This window comes from Plectrocnemia conspersa, unplaced genomic scaffold (genome assembly GCF_051122295.1).
Source record: "Plectrocnemia conspersa isolate PC_06_02 unplaced genomic scaffold, ASM5112229v1 ptg000004l, whole genome shotgun sequence".
Classification (NCBI taxonomy): Eukaryota; Metazoa; Arthropoda; class Insecta; order Trichoptera; family Polycentropodidae; genus Plectrocnemia; species Plectrocnemia conspersa.
Genome location: NW_028277168.1, coordinates 18,845,199 through 18,862,272, shown reverse-complemented (window position 1 = coordinate 18,862,272; position 17,074 = coordinate 18,845,199). Strand labels below are relative to the sequence as shown.

The 17,074-nt window shown below is 31.0% G+C and overlaps 1 protein-coding gene and 1 long non-coding RNA gene across 8 annotated transcripts in view; both read right to left on the bottom strand.

Moving 5' to 3' along the window:
* The window catches only part of LOC148236158 (uncharacterized), a 502,848-nt gene that overhangs the window by 191,782 nt on the left and 293,992 nt on the right, over positions 1-17,074 (bottom strand). The gene's annotated exons all lie outside the window — the stretch shown is intronic.
* LOC148236180 (tripartite motif-containing protein 3-like) overlaps positions 1-17,074 on the bottom strand; it is a 61,106-nt gene that overhangs the window by 20,403 nt on the left and 23,629 nt on the right. For 2 of the 7 annotated variants that reach the window (XM_088185108.1, XM_088185109.1), the window contains exon 2: positions 1,317-1,494. The exons of the other annotated variants lie outside the window; for them this stretch is intronic. The gene's annotated coding sequence lies outside the window, so the exon portion shown is untranslated. The remainder of the gene's footprint in view (positions 1-1,316; positions 1,495-17,074) is intronic. 7 annotated transcript variants of the gene reach the window in all.

Here is a 17,074-nt window from a genome sequence, read left to right as displayed (position 1 = left end):
GTGCTCTCCTATTGGTCAAAAATCGGTTTAGATATGCTTCATTCGATTCTCACTTATTGTAAGTCGTAATTTTTTTAGAAAAGCCGTCTAAATTAGAGAAAATAAGTTAAAGCCATTAGACAAAAAGGAATCGCAGCCATCTCAGTAACAAAAATAAACTTTTGTTATATAAATATATGATACGGCCGCTGATGACATATGGAGCTTCTGTATGGTCCAGCATATCACATAGCTCCTTCCGCAAAAGAGGTATTTTGCAAATCTAATGCTTAAGAATCGCCTTGAACGTCCACCTTAGAACTATCATCAAAGAACTTCACTTGCGAAATGGAAGTTTAGAGACGATAAAGGACTCTTATTCGAACCCTGCGCTACTCTAGAATGTGCGAAATATTCATTGAACAACTTGAATAATTAAAAAAATAAGACCAAAGAAGAAGTTCAAGACAAACTTTGTAGAATGCTTTTTGAAAGATCAATTACTATCAATGATACATGAAGTAACTAGTATTGGCTTAAATCAAAGCAACAGTCAAAACATCACCTCCAACAAATAAACGGATGATGTTATTTGTAATAGCGATAATAAATTAAATGATAGATGAAGTCACCACTATCAGAAATTCAACGATGCGGTTTTGAATTGATATTTAAGCATATCTATTCCCCGAATATAGTATTATCTATTTTCGTACTCAAAAAAGAACTAAGACAGTAAAGATGTCCACCAAAGGAGTCACTGCAGTCGTAGACAAGACGAAGCATTTTACCAGACATCATGGCATTACAGCATCGATGTACCAAGTGCAAAAAAATCGAAAATAATATAATTAAATATTACCTAATACGTCACTGCATTACAATTACGGATTCTATGGTTATAATTGAATATTAAATAACAATAAAATTTCAATGTTTTTGCTGATTGCTGTGAAAATGTTTTGGTATTGAAGAATATTTATTATGTTCTCATCTAATGCTATGAAAAAAAATCTCTTCAATATAAATTAATTAGACTGATTAAATATCACAATCGATATTAGATACCATATTTTAAGTTAGGTTTACTGTTAAGCAATGTTCCATACTAACGTTATTCACAAACTCAAATACTCGTATCTTAGATTTGGTTAATCTTTGGTTTTATCTTATTTGATCCTGACAAAGAGGAGTTTTATTATAATATGAACACACACAATACTAAAACGTGTTAAGTAAACTTCACGTTATGATATAACTTAAAACACAACACACAGTACAGGCACTATAAAGCAAATACATTTTTTTAATTGCACGTACACACTTGTTTGACTTACTTTCTTTCTTCAGTCAGGATGTCAGATGTATGTTTAGTGCAAACACGTAAGGCACCCACTGTGTTTACTTTTGAACGTTTGCTCACACAAATATCCGCGTTTTCCTGGCTGAGTTCACTATTTTTTTTGGATCTCTTGCAGATAACCGGGTCGTGTTTACTCCGAAGATAATCGTCGCCTGTCAAAACACAGAATTTGATACTATTTTTTGTAATGCTAATTTATTTTTAATAATGATACATTGCTAAAAAGTGTATGTGTGATATGAAATACAAGTTGACATTTGAGACAGGATGTTGCGTTTCTGTTTTGTGGAAGACTTGTACGTGATTTTGATTGTATATCTAGCACGTGAAGGATGTGGTTTTTGTGGAAGTTGTGTGATCATTAATAGTAACATAATGAAATACTGTTATTCGCAATTGAAATTAAAACGTGACATAGTTTTTAAAATGACCGATTCAACACGTTGAGAAAATATTTTATAAATGCAATTGCAATTCTAAGAACTATGAAACCCTCGTATAATTACGAGTGTAATGCACTCTAAAGCAACATTAAATAAAAATGTTAACTTTATCTTCAACATTACAAATAAATAGTTACGGTTAACGACCATTGCGTGTGATGGTTTCGTTATTTTATTATCGTACTATAGGCAATAAAAAAAATTGAATAAAGCATACGTTATCCAATCAATTAATATACGATTTTTATGATTCAATTCTTATAATATATAATCACCGGATTCCACAAGGGTTAGGTCTTAATAATAATTAATTGTCCCAATTGACCGATCGACCAAAACCACACACGCCCTGAAAAATATCAACAATCGCCGATTAAAATCTAAGCATTAACCTATTCTTAATTCTTAAAGTGTAACAAGTTCGTCGGAGAATCCAAAGAGTGAGGGCGAAAGTGGTTTTTGGCGACGTCACATTTACGACCAAGTTATGGTAATCTTATCTCTGCGTCACGTCATGATTATTCAATAGTTTATGGAAATTAGTTTTGGCGTGTTATACAGTTCATTGGCATCCAAAATTAGACAAGTTTGTGGACAAAACAATGTAATCTCGAGTGGTCTATGAATTTATTTACTAAAGGTCTAGTTCAAATATACCAGTTATTTTAATGCAACTTGTACATAATGATTTTTGTCACAAAAATAGATTTTTATGTGTTGTGGTTTTTATTTATGAAGCACTTTAAAAATCATCATTTTTCAACAATTGTTCTTAACAACGTGCAAAAAATGTATCACCTTCGAAATCATCATATTTTAAATACAACTAAAGATACGTTATATTTTTCATTAATTAAAATATTTTTTCAAACAAATATTTCATAATAAATATAAAATAAAAACCCGTAATAAACTAAGAAATTAAAATAAATAATATAACAGAGAAATTTGGTACGTATTTTTAAAAGACTTTAAAATTCATTATTGAATTCTAAAACATTATTTTAAAATCGTATATTACAACTATTGACCTTTTAACTGGGTATGACGAATATATTCGTCATAAAAATAATTAATGAGCATGACGAGTTAACACGTCATAGACTTTTAAAAACTAATCTACAGCAGGCTATTAATATATCTAAAGACTTGTTCTATTAACACATTTTTAAGCAAATATGAGATCGTTAAAAATCACGTCATCGTGCCAAATGCGAGACAGATTTGTACTTGTTTCGGTGGAGAATAGTCTATTGATTTTTACGTATTTAATACTATTGCAAAAAAAAATTTACTGCATTTTTAATTAGCATTAAAAAAATGTCTTACTTTTTCTCGCATTGACGGAGATTCTCGTAACGCCCATTACAGATATTCTGATTACGGAATAAGTCGTCATACTCATCCAAAATACAAGATAAAAACGTTAAAAAATAAACTGATTCTTATTAAAAAAAAAGCATATAGAAAAAACAATAGTTTTTTGATTGCTAATTAAAAAATGTAGAAAATAAAAAAATAAAAAGTTTTAAATTAAGAAAATAAAATTAATAAATTAACAAAAATTATAATCTAAGATAGTTAGATTTAGAAAAATATATAAAATTATTATTTTGGGCGAGATCATTTTTAAATTAAAAATAATTGGCAGCAAAAAAGGTATATCTAGGATGAAAAATATGTTAAATATAAACACAAAAAAATTGTATTATATTGTCCCATTTTAATTTGTGTGCAACAATATAAAATATGTTTAAAAAAAAAGATAAAATCTTGTTGCAAAAATTACAAAATAGGGCAATGAGAGTAGTCTTAAATAAAAATATATTCACTAGTTGTAGAAGTATGATTGATAGATCGGAATGGTAAAATATTCAAGAAATTTTGAAGATGAATCTTTTAGTATTTACATCTATGTAAGTTAGAAAATAATATGTTACCAGAGTATCTGTGGTGACCTCACAAGGATGCCCATGTTTGAAAGCGTCATGTGCACTAACATCCCGAGAGGGACTCTTCCATGCGAGCACTACAGTAGCAGAGAGGGATCATCCTCCGCTATACTATCGCTACCACGCCACCTACAAGATATTTGAGGACCTCCCACGGACATCATACCTGCGCCATCTTCTTCACCACCGCTCGGAAAAAAACATCTCGCGATTTATCGTCTGTCGCAATTATAATACAATCTAATAAAAACAAAGCGTCTCACTGACTACGAAGTCACACCCCTAGGGTTCTCAAACCTTAAATATTTAATGATAAATAAAGATGTACATAGATTTAATACTATAAATAGAGACAAATTAAGGATAGTTAGGTATGAGAAAACGAGTCCGGCCAGGGGAATAATGTACGGAGGTGTGAATTTGTATAATAATATTCCAAGGACATTCCGCAAAAATAAAAATGTAGCGGATTTCTTAAATGGAATAAAGAAATACTTAAGTGCATTAAGAAATAAATTATAAGTATTTTTTAAAGTTTCTGTTTATGCTTAAATGTTTAGTTAAGATTTGTTTAGTGTAACAATTAGCTATATAAGCTAAATAAATAATAAAAATAAATAAATAATCGTCATAAGTTAATTCCTTGGTTAAAAGGTTAAAATATTATTATTTTGATGCATCGCCTTTGACTTTTGATGCTGCTGAATTACGAAAAAAAGATTCAACGAGTTCGTGATCTAATTTGTCGTGACAAACTATTTCGGTAGTTTTTGTTTGCTCATTGAGTTCTACAATCGTTTTTTTAAAACTATGATTCGAAGATATTTTATCGGTTTAAATAAGGATTATTCCATGACAAGTGCAAGATTTTTCCCACATATTTTCTTATATTCTAATAAAGTATTAATTTTATTTATTTTACTACATTTATCAAATTGATTAAAAAATATTACTGACTATTTAAACCGATGACAGGGCGCAAAAGTTAAGTTGCAGTTCAAATTTGTACGTGCTTTCCCATTGTCGATAAAGTGGATACTTTCCATTCCGAAATATAAGAAGCACCTCCAGATTATTTAAAATATTCCAGTTTTTGTGTTGCTTGGCCAATTTCATACGTCCACATTCATATCTTTACAAATATTCGCTGGTAAAATCATCACTTTGCATTTATGCACGCTACTGTATATATTTACACATAAAGCTGAATTTTATAGAACCAAAAGTCAAAACACATTTTTGTCGTAAATTGTATACTTTGCTCCCATAAAAAAGTAGAGTTATGTTCTTTACTTGCGTTTCTATTATACATCTGTTTTCGAACATCAACGCAAGCGTTCTTTGGAAAGAGGACACAAAGCTGCATATACTTTTTTGCCTCGTGGAATTCCTATTATAAAATCATTGACTCTCCTTTTTAAAGTTGAGTCGCATCAAGTAATCCATAACTCACGCATGATTTATCTACACGTTGGAAATACAAGAGCAATCACTCAGCTGAAAGTATCGTTTGACAAGAAACCTGTCGCCGTTTGCGCAATGCCTTATAATGCCTACCTGTCCCGTGTTCCGTAAAACTGGTCCATTAAAAAGCAAACGCGTTTTTTCGCCGCCTGCTGCCAAAAGGGGAAGAACCTGTTCCTAAGCAGCGCCATGGGAACCAGTATCAATTTCCCACTCACGCGAAGGGTGGTCTAGTTCGCAAAACGAGAGACAAAGGGACCCTCAAGAATATGCGGGCGATAAGGGGTATTTATCTACTTCAACGAAGGCCTGGGTTTGAGCTCGAAAAAAATAAACTATTTACGATGGCGCAATCCCACGTTGCGTCATCGCACAGCACCTCTCTGTGGTCTCTGGTTCCTCTTTGGATAAAAATTACGCATATCATCCATATGGATCGGAACACCTTTTCAAAGCGCTCCGAGCGTGTAATGCGATCGAATGTGCATTTCACAACACGTGGTAGATGTGTTGATAAATAATGTCCTGCATTGTCATGTTAAACGTTTGTGGATGTTAGATAAAAGCACCAGAATCATGGTTTATAACAGACTCGCGCTGAAAATAAATGGTACGTGAAAGTAGTATAAATTAACAGTGCAATTTAATTGTTTTAATTTTTTTTAATTAAAAAAAATCAGGAAAAATATTAAAATAAATATTAAATAATACTTGTATATGCAAGAATAATATAAGGTTATTCGCAAATATTTAAATTAAAGTTATATTTTCACTAGTTCAAGTCCAAATACATTTTCATCAGTAGATATATATTTTTACTAGCAAAAATATAATTCAACTGATAAGCGTTAGTGAAATTATATGCTGCTCTAAAATATATATGAAACGCAATTTGACAGTTGCGAAACGTATATTTGCTATTTTAAACCAAACCTAACCTAAACGAATTTACCAAACACAACTTGACCTAATAAAAGTTCTGAAACTAACTAAAGTTTTTGAACTTTCAATGGATTGCTGTATTTGTAGAAGTCTAAAAGGCATTTTCAATTTTTTTTAATCGAGATTCAATACATTCTAAAATGATTTTATTTTTGTAAGTGTTTTTGCACGCTACTGTATTTATGTACTCATTGTTAAATAACGTGAGCTAAGAACTAGTAATGAATTTAAAGGTTCTTTTAATAAAATATAACATTTATTTTTTAAGGTAATGCGTTTTTTGCACGCTACTATACTTATAGTCAGTTAAATTGTCAAATAAAGTGAGTTAAGTATAAAATATGCAACTAAAATTATGAGGGTATTAAATTAAAACTAGATGTTTTATTTATAAGTAAAATATCAGAATATGGCAGATGTTCTATCGTAAGACGCAACAACTAAACATATGAGTGATTATCTCAACAATACGGCAAAAAATAATTTTCACATTTTATAAACACGTTGCAAGGGTACAATAAAAGAGCCTTGCGAAACTATGTAAAGAAAAAAGAGCGAGAGGATAACACCTTTAACAGGGGATGATTGCGTTTGATTTTTATGAAGCACTCGATTGTTAGAAATTCTTGAGAATCACTAAACAAATAAGCGAAGAAAATCGATCATGAATAACCAGAAACATAGTCATAATCTCAATAAAAATGTCAACAAAATTAATAACAGCTCAGTGCGTACCAAACTAGTTCTTGTAATTAGCATATTTTGAGATACAACTCTCGAGTTACGCTGACATTCTTGCATTATGGTTATCGAATATCCGAATAGCATTCTTCGTGGGTATATCGTCGTTCTAGTTACTCAAGCTAAAAGCATTGAATGCGAAGAAGCGAGTTTACATTCCGCGAAACCGCAATAAACAGTAAAACAATCAATGCTTTGAATACCGCATCGATGATTTATGACATGAGCTATAAAGTTTATGTATAACATTTTAGAACGTGCCCAGAATCAACCATTGTTTCTTGTCTCCCAGATGATGTCCAATCAAGGTCAATTTTATTCTTTATAGCTTCCATGGGCCACACTGTGACTATCAAAGGTCACAAAACACAACAATAAACCACCGAGTTATTATAAAACCTTTAAATAGGACAACGAAACGATACTTGGATGAAAATTATTGTATTATAGAAAATATGATTTTCACCCTAACATGATTCCCTATAAAAGTTCCCCTAACTATATTTACCATATATGTATACGTATTGCTCTAAATGAACTTGTTTTTTTTTATCGGATCTTTCAATAATTTTAATTAAAACTTTATACCTCGCTGGAGTATACATTACATAAAATAACAGCACAGTAAGTAAGAGTATATATGTATTATAGTATGTAGTCACCCACGCTATCGATTCTAACTAATTAATTACGAATGTAGTATATGCAAATCAATGCTATTTACGTTGAAAGATTGAGTCTTGTTTTTCATGCGTAATACAACATGTAACAGCTCACGATTTACAACCGAAAGGGTAAAGAAAATGGTGAGAATACAAGACTAGAAAAATAATTAAGTGAAGACCTAAAGGCATGACATTTTTATTGAAGATAATATAATCCTCTATACTTGATTCAGAAATCGCAGTTAAGCACACAGAAATAGCATTCTAAATTAAAAATATTTATAAAAATCTCGACACTGCGTTTGTCAGCTAAAATGTTTTTTTAACTAAGGGTAAGTAATTAATTATGGGTGCACCTGAAATAGCTGTTAATTTTTTGTTCTTATATTAATTCATTCTGGTAAATTGAAGTTGTTTAAATGCATTTTAGTTGAAAATAACACATCCACGTGCAGCGAGCAGTGTCCTATTAATAAAGGGCGCATTTCCGCATCCAGGAATAAATTGAGCTTAATGAGACTAAAAAGCTCATCGTTCGAGCTTATGAAAACGAGACATACTACAACGCCCGCTACGATAAATCACCGATTCGGTGACATTAAAACTTTAAAAAAAGTTACGCTAAAGCATCGAGCGTATTTTCTACATTCCAGTCGTGTCTATTAGACCCACTAATGATTATTCCCTTTATATGTTTAGATTTTATTTAATAAAAATGTATATCCGATTTTATCCCCCAATAAGTCTTAATTTATTGCATAACGGCCATAAATGCACAACAGTTGCTACGGGTAATTTTGGCATCCGTTTAAAAGGGCGATACATTCGACACAATAAATTACTGTGAATGTTTGGATGCATCTGCCGCATAAGCGTCCGACCGCATATGCTCTTTGTTTGTCTGTTGAAATGCGATGTTATATTCCGAAAATAAATAAATATAAAAGGGAAAATGCGAGAGAAAATGTCGTCAGACCTGGCTGGAAATGCACGAGAAGGAAGAGCAATAAATAGAATCGAAAGAATAAAAATCAAAGACGAAGGCCAAGAGTAAAAAAAAAACACAAATCACACTGTGTTTCTAAATATATTCGCATAATAATTGAATAACATTGAAGATGAGGAGTAACGATGATCAAAATGTAGCGAAATGGAAAAACTACTTATTTTTAATAATAGCAACATTTAAAATAAATGCATCTGTGTTTTCATAAGGAGCAATTAAAAAATATTTTTCTTTTTATAGCAAGATTCAGTATATTTTTTAATGTTGACTGTTTTTAATTGTTATTAAAAAAATGTGGTAAATTTAAAATAATATTATTTTTAATATAATAAAAAATATTTTTCATTTAATAATAATAATAAAAATGTTTGAAAATTATGTAAATAAATTAAATGTTGGCTTAAAAATGTGTTAATAGTACGAGTGTTTAGATGTATTAATATGTAGCGTGATACTTCGTCCAACCCGCTGTAAATTAGCTTTTAAAAGTCCATGACGAGTTAACTCGTCATGCTCATTCATATGATTTTATGCCGTTGCCACCGGCAGTCATAAGCGAGCGTTCCCACTGCGACGGCTCCGACTCGATTTTATTGCTTTTGACGTGATTTTTTTACTTCTGAGAAGTGATATGTAATTGTTTTTGCGCTCTCCTATTGACCGAAATTCGGTCGGCGCCAGTCGACTACACGCTGGAGTTCCCCGTTAACAGTGTGGGAGAGTGAGGGACCTCTTTTGAGCTTGAATTCCCAAGCTCTTGAGAGGAAGTAAACTCTGTAAACACTCAACCGAGGTAGTGTCCTTTGGACTACCAATGACGAGCAAAGCATTGCATTTCACGCATCATTCAGGCATCACGTAAAGTGATGTACAAGGATGAAGCGTAGAAGTGCAATAGCATGCAAATCTAATGCTATGCAGCAGATTTGCAGGTGGTCAGGAGAACGTTTCCTAAAACGCTCGGGAGAAATACTACCGCTCATCCGGCCCTTAAAAGCTGGATGCCACCCATTGGGTTGTTCTCGTAGGGTCCTATTACCGGTAACGGCAGTGGTTCTTGCAATGGAAAAATGTAGTAACACTCTCTGACCAAAATTCGGTCAAGTCCAAAATACAAACTCAAGGAAAAATAAGCGGAAGAAGAAGTACAGACAGACATCGCATCTCACATAATGGTCCATAGTTTGTCTTAATTTGTATATTTTTCTTACTGTAGTTAATTCTACACGAATTAACAGAACTCAACTTGATGTAATGAGAGTTCTAAAACTAATTATAGTTTTAGAACTTTCATTAGGTCAAGTCCAAAATACAAACTCAGGGAAAAAATAGGCGGAAGAAGTACAAACAAACGTCGCATCTCGCATATTGCTCCATAGTTCGTCTGCACTTCGATATTAAACTATGTTTTAAAAATATGATAGCTATCCTTACCGATATTACTACACAATTCTGATATGAGAGTGTTGATCAAAGTATATTAAAACATAAAACTATAATTAGTTTTAGAAATTTCGTTTGGGTTTGAACAGCAAATATACGTTTCGCAACTACCAAATTACGTCTCATAGACATTTAAGAGCAGCATAAAATTTCACTAGCGCCTATCAGTTAAATTATATTTTCGCTTATAGAAATATGTATCTACTCACTATGGACTTCACTAGTGAAATATAAATTCACTGAAAAATACACACACTGTTAACATAATGATAAGTATGTAAATGTATATATTATTTATATTACTACGTATGAAAAAGTTGAAATCATATAATTTAACTAGCACTTGCCAGATAAATTATATTTGTGCTGGTAAAAATATATATCTACCGGTGAAAATTTATTCCAATATGATTTCACTGAAATGACATAATTTAAAAATTATTTTCTAGTTAGATCAAGATTGATCTTTTTAAGGGATAGCCCGAGTATTTCTGGTTTAGAATCAGGGACGTCATTTCAGCTTTTTTCATAGGGGGGGGAGAGAAAAGTTGACAAGTTAGTGGTCGTATTTTTAATATTTTGATTTCATTACGATTCATAGTATTTTATTAAAATACATGCATTTTTCTGGTCAAATTTAAGAGGGGGGGAGAGCAAATTCCCTCACCCGCCCTTCCCCCCAAATACTCGAGTCATCGAGCTTTTCACGAGCTTGCCGTACTTTTCGGCGGTAGCTATGAGGAGCTAGATTAATTCATGTGGGATTGTACACATATATTATCGTTTACACTTTGTTGTGTGCATTTATAGTAAGAATAAGAGTGTCTAAAAGTATATGTATGTGTAGAAATCTGGCATCTTTACATGATAGATATCCAACTAAATATTTTTTTTATAAATATATTATTTAGTCGGATATAGTAGATCTGTCAAGTAAAGATGATCAGATTTCTAATAAATAAATGTCATCATGTTGGTCGAAATTTGAGTCTATGCTTGATACGAATATATGCCATGACATTATGCAAGCACCTGCAATGGCAGGTATCGCTGTCACACAAAGATTACCCGACTGTTAGCGATCGGTTTTCACGCAACAATTCCGACATATCGAGAATAGGTCGGGGTTGATGAACCTAAGCGACTCCATATCGACTATACTCTCGGATTAACATTTGACATGAGCGAAAAACAGGTTTTCAGTGAAAATAAGGCATTGTTTGTTCAAAACAAAAGAAAATGAAAAAATAAAATAAAAAATAAACAACCTCCAGGGTATGTGTGTATAAATCAATATTATTGCTCATTAAAACACCTCGCAAAATTCAAACGCTGGCGATTTAAACGTCATATAAAATTTAACATGAACAAAAATAAGAGTGTTACAGGCAATTTATTTAATAAAGAGTCATAAGCCATTTTAAGACTAAGTAGAAACGTAAAGATTCATTTATTCTTAAAGATAAGTTTTATTTTAATTTTAATATTATTGTTCAGGTAAAACCTTTAATGTTACAGGATGATCAAAAACGAGTTATTTTTACATTTTTTGTTGTATTATATTATTAGGCTGCATAGTGAAATTTCCAATATGATATGTATCACTTAAAATTAAATCGCAAATAATATAACCTTATATAATCTATAGAATTATTCACCTGATTTTTAATTACATGAATATTAAAATATTCATTTATACAATTTGCGTACTTAAGCAACATTACTAGTAAAGTTACAAAATTTATGATTCTTTATGCGCCTTTATTTTGTTTCGATATGTGAGACAAAAAACGCTTCTTCTTAACAACAAAAATGCTATTACGCCTTCGAAAAACTTTGAAAATATAATGTTTACAGGCGGTACCTACTATGACCGAAATTCGCAGAATTCGTTCGTTGAACGAAAAAAATATTGGAAAGGCCTACTCTTTATTATTATTTAACGCTTATCTCAAAAACAGGTGTGCGTCCTAAATTTTGTGTTAAGTTTTTGTATTTGTTGTTTCAAGACAAAGATTTTATTTCGTTCAGTTAAATAATTTGATTACGGTAAATTTATTTCATGTTATGTAATTTATATGCAAATCCGTACAAAAAACGTCGATACGAATCTGATATTTATGCATATCAAATTTGTTCCAAACATTATTTAGCTATTGTATATACATTTAATAAATTCGATAAAATTTTGCTTAGTTTAATCGCAGCTGTTCTAAATTATGGTGATTTGAAAAAACTGAAATGACGTTCCTGAATAAACAGTAATAATAATAAGTTAAGCATTTTCATTTTGACGCCCTCATTTGTGTTACGAATATTTTATAAAATTCAAAAGTGATTATGATAGTAATAATGATAAATTAAAATAATTATAATAAACAAACAATAATTTTTTAATTAAATAATATTTTACAGGCAATTCATTGTTTTTTTGCACCAAGAAAAAATTACAAATATATTTACGCCTTCTAAAAATGTGTGAATACTTTAAATAAGAAAATTCCATCACTCTTAGTGATTCAATCACTGGCAAGCATTAAACGAACGGAACACGATCACTCGAATAATTACTGGCAATCAAAGAAGACCATAGCGAAGACTCTCGGACGGCGAATAAATCAGCGATGACTACAACAAAGACTCAAACTAGCGACTACTGGACGAACTCTTTTATGAATCATTATATCATCAGTATTATTTATTTAAATTAATTATAGACAAGTATATGTTACTGATTTTTATGCTAAATTTAACCATATACATGCAAACTTTATTGTTTTACTTATATTTTATAAATATCTTAACTATTCCTTAAAACATAATCTCATTTTGATTCTATACTAGATTGTTTGAGTTATACTTTACTATCATTATCATTAGAGATATTATATTTATTGTGAATGACGTGATTAAAAAAAAAAAGTTTTTCCTTATGTTTGATAATAAACCTAACCTGCATTTTTGGTCTAAAATAGGCATAAAAAATGCATAGATTAATATATACTACATCACATATTATTGTAGAAAACCAATAAACATAAATTGCGTATAGTGTGGAAAAAACAAATTGGAAAAAAAAACCTTCATGGTTTGTAACTACAATATATGTATGTGTACAATATACGTAAGTTTATATTGAAAAACGACAATAAATCTTCCAAATAAATAATGCGCAGTTCTCCGATATTTATTCAAACTGAAATATTTCGATAATTATTTACGGTTGAGCGATTCCGAATGATTTGGAATTACCTTTGTGTAACAACATAATTCAATCGTCCATTTTAAACACAATTATGTTATAAATTTAATGTGATTCCAAGCGATAAATAAATGTTCGAATTAACAACGAAACTGACTACTCGAATTTGTGTACGAAACTAATTTTCTATTATCGAACGTTCCATTAAAAATATTATTTATATAATGTTCGATTAAAGTAAAATAATTGCAAACGATTTGTGAACGTCTCACGGTTACAAGCGACAAACCCACAAAAACAAAGAGTTTTGTTTTATTACGAATTAAACTTATTACGGAAAAATCCGTGACCGTGAAATAAATGCAACCGACCACAATCCAAAACGTTTTACCTCTCTTATTTTGTCGTTTCAAGAAATTGCATTTCAATCCGAAACGGTATGTATTACAAATTACGGCGGAAAATTGCGATAGAAGTATTTTGCAATCACAGTGGATTATCTAGATTTATGAATAAAAAGGACAAAAAAAAAGTGGAAAAAATAGAGAAAAAGTATACAATTATAAAAAAATTGCGTGAAAGGGACAACTCCAAATTTAGGAAAATCGATATTTGCATTCAGAATATTATTTAAGAATTACTAATATTTTATAATATTCTGTTATTGGGGAAAATTGACAATGCTACGATTTATCAACCTTCTGAGAACATTAACAATGTGCGTATTTTATCCCCTTTTCCCAAACTTTGTAATTTTTGCAAATGAAACGACGATTGACACTGCACCACTATCATTTATTAAATCTGTTATTTTGCTCAACATTTCATTGTGTTTACTGTGTTGTGTGTATGCATGTGTATGAATTGTATGAAGTCGTGATGATATGGTTTATAATAAATAGAGAAAACATAAGACAAATATTTTAAAGTAGTCACCGTATAGTAAATAACATGAGTAAACATTTTCTGTGTTTGTCGTTTATAAACAGAAAAAATAGTAATGGAGCAAGATTTGATCCTTCGGTACTCCAAAGTATGTTAATCACTCTTCTGAGTATTTAAAATCATATGCAATAAGATTATCCAAGTGGTCACATCGGAAAAAATGGAATGGCCTTCTTGAAATCTGTATTTTTAAATCTTTTCGATTGATTTTATAACAAGATATGTATGCGTTAATATAATGTTTTAGTCAAAATCCGTATTGTTGATCAACGAGAAATCGGTTAGAGTGACTGTAAATTTGTTTTCAAAAAGTCTGAGAATATGTATAGAATTTTAATAAAAGAAATGTTCAAGAATACTTTTTCATAAAAATATAGATATAGGATGATCTATTTGGTTATACTTTAATTAACCCATATGTTTTTCATTTCTTGAGAATTCTCATTTTCACTAATCGATTGAATTGAGATTCTCTAAAAACTTTGATAAATAAAAAAATTGCAGATATTTTAATATTATTAATATACATAATATATAACTTTTATAGGATTTTGATTTGTTATAATGGATTTGAATAATTGAAGTACCAGATCGGATCTATCTAATTCGATTAATCACAGAACGTCGAATTACGAAGAAATTTTGAGAATGTTATTGAGAAAATTGTCAATAACAGTATTTTAACTACTTATATTTTTCATATATCGAGCAAGTGAAAAATAAAAAAACTTTTTGGATTGCTTAAAAAACGAAATTTAAGTTCACCGAAACCGGTGGAAAGCCACCATATATTTTTTAAATCTGCTGATTCCAACGCGATGCGGGTTTTTCTTATCTGATTATTAATGTAGTTCTTAGATTACTAAATCAAAGATAATGCCAATTAGTATAGTTAAGAAAATTGTGAACAATTTTTTTGCCATTCTCATACATAATGCATGGATATTTATGGATAACATCTGGCACAGACCCACCTTTTCTTATGCAGCAGTATAAAAAAATCAGCAGTTGTAAAACATCTAAAGTCAATTTAATAGTAAAAAAAAAAGGCTTTATAAAATTTCTAGAGATATCAGCAAAATTCTCGATTTGGATTTTTTTTTCGAGAAATTCTCGAGAAGAAGCACTATTTATAACCAATCATTTAGAAAATGTCGAAATTAGTTCAATAAATTTAGTTACGGGTAAAAATAACTACTATTGGTGAATATCAAGTGATACTACAAATGTGTTTACGAAATAGGCGTATAACTGCCATAAGTTTTAAAAGTGACTATTTGCGAAACATTTGAAAAATATATAAATGAGTCTAACATGCATAAAATAAGCCAATAAATACAATACTATTTACCACATTTAAACAGAATTTTGACCAATAGGAAAGCGCAAAAAAACAATTATCCCTTCCCAGAAATCAAAAATCCACGTCAAAAGCAATAAAATCGTGCCGTCGCAGTGGAAACGCTCGGTAACGAGCGTTCCCACTGCGACGGCGACGGCATAAAATCATATGATCATGACGAAAATTATGACGAGTTAACTCGTCATGCTCATTCATATGATTTTAAGTTTAAATATACTTTAGTCAACCCTCTTATATTATAAGTCTATAGTAATATCGATAAGGATAGCAACTTATATTATAGAAGTGATCGAAAAAGTAAGCCACGACGTGAAGATTAGACCACGAACTTTTTAAATATGTACCTATACTTACTTTTAGTATATGTACGCATATAAAATATATGTATATTAATTAAGGAAAACTACTACTTCTCCACTAAAGATTGTAATTTATACTTTTTCAAGCTAAAACAATGTGATATTAATAAGTGTGAGATATAAATACAAGATATAGTGCAATGGACTAAAAATGAGGAAATCCTGGCAACCCAGGACGTAGGGGCGCTCAACCCGAAAATTTCAGAGGGCAACCTTTAGCAAGATGCAAGGTCGGCCGATGTGAACGCACTCTCCATTATTCACTTAAAACTGCGCCAGACGGTCTGCACATATACCATACCTACTACGATAAATAAAAACACACGCGCGTAACGAAGCGATCGTCAACCTTTGCTTACCGAGATTCGACCGAAAATAAACACAACGCATACAAGCGATAAAACGAAGCAAGCGGCTTATTAATCAGTCGCGATTTTTTTTTATCAATGGACGAACAATAATGTTTTAGGTCACAATATCAATAATAGGCGTGTGCTGCTAATTTTCTGTCGTTGTCGAAAATTGATCATTAACAATGCAATTTATATGATACTAAAGTTCATGTTGATTGAACTACCGATTTAATTGTTCATCGCTTTCTAAATTGACGAAATTGAAGATTTATAATTGGATCGTTAATTGTATTTAAAGAAAACGTACATCGCTAACGGATCGTCAAATTGAAACGCGTTCCTCATAACAAAGCCGAGCATATTGAAACCTTTTTTGCGGATGTCGTTTACGTGTAGAGAGAATCACTTGCTCTTTCAAGTATCTTTAAATCTAGTCAGAAAGTTCCCACAGAGATCATATGAATATTCTAATGGGGAACGAGATTGGAAAAATGACATAATTTGATATATTGATAACATTAAAAGGCAGACGGTTAATGGAAGCCTATCTCCATGAATCTCTCTATAGAGAAAAAGAGTCCGTAATATGTAGAATACATCTAAACAATTTTAAATCATCAGCATATAAAACAAAACTATAATTTGTAACTCTTGTATTTATGTAACTAATAAATAACGAGAAGAATAGAGGGCCCAGGTTGAACCCTCGAGGAAGTCCCGAAGGGGTAAAATATTTTTTCGACGATCGGTCGCCATAAGTTGCGATATATCTAGGATTTCTTAAATAACTCAGGAATAATCATAACTAAAACCTAACATTTTTTTAATAATAACCCATGACAAATATCGAATGC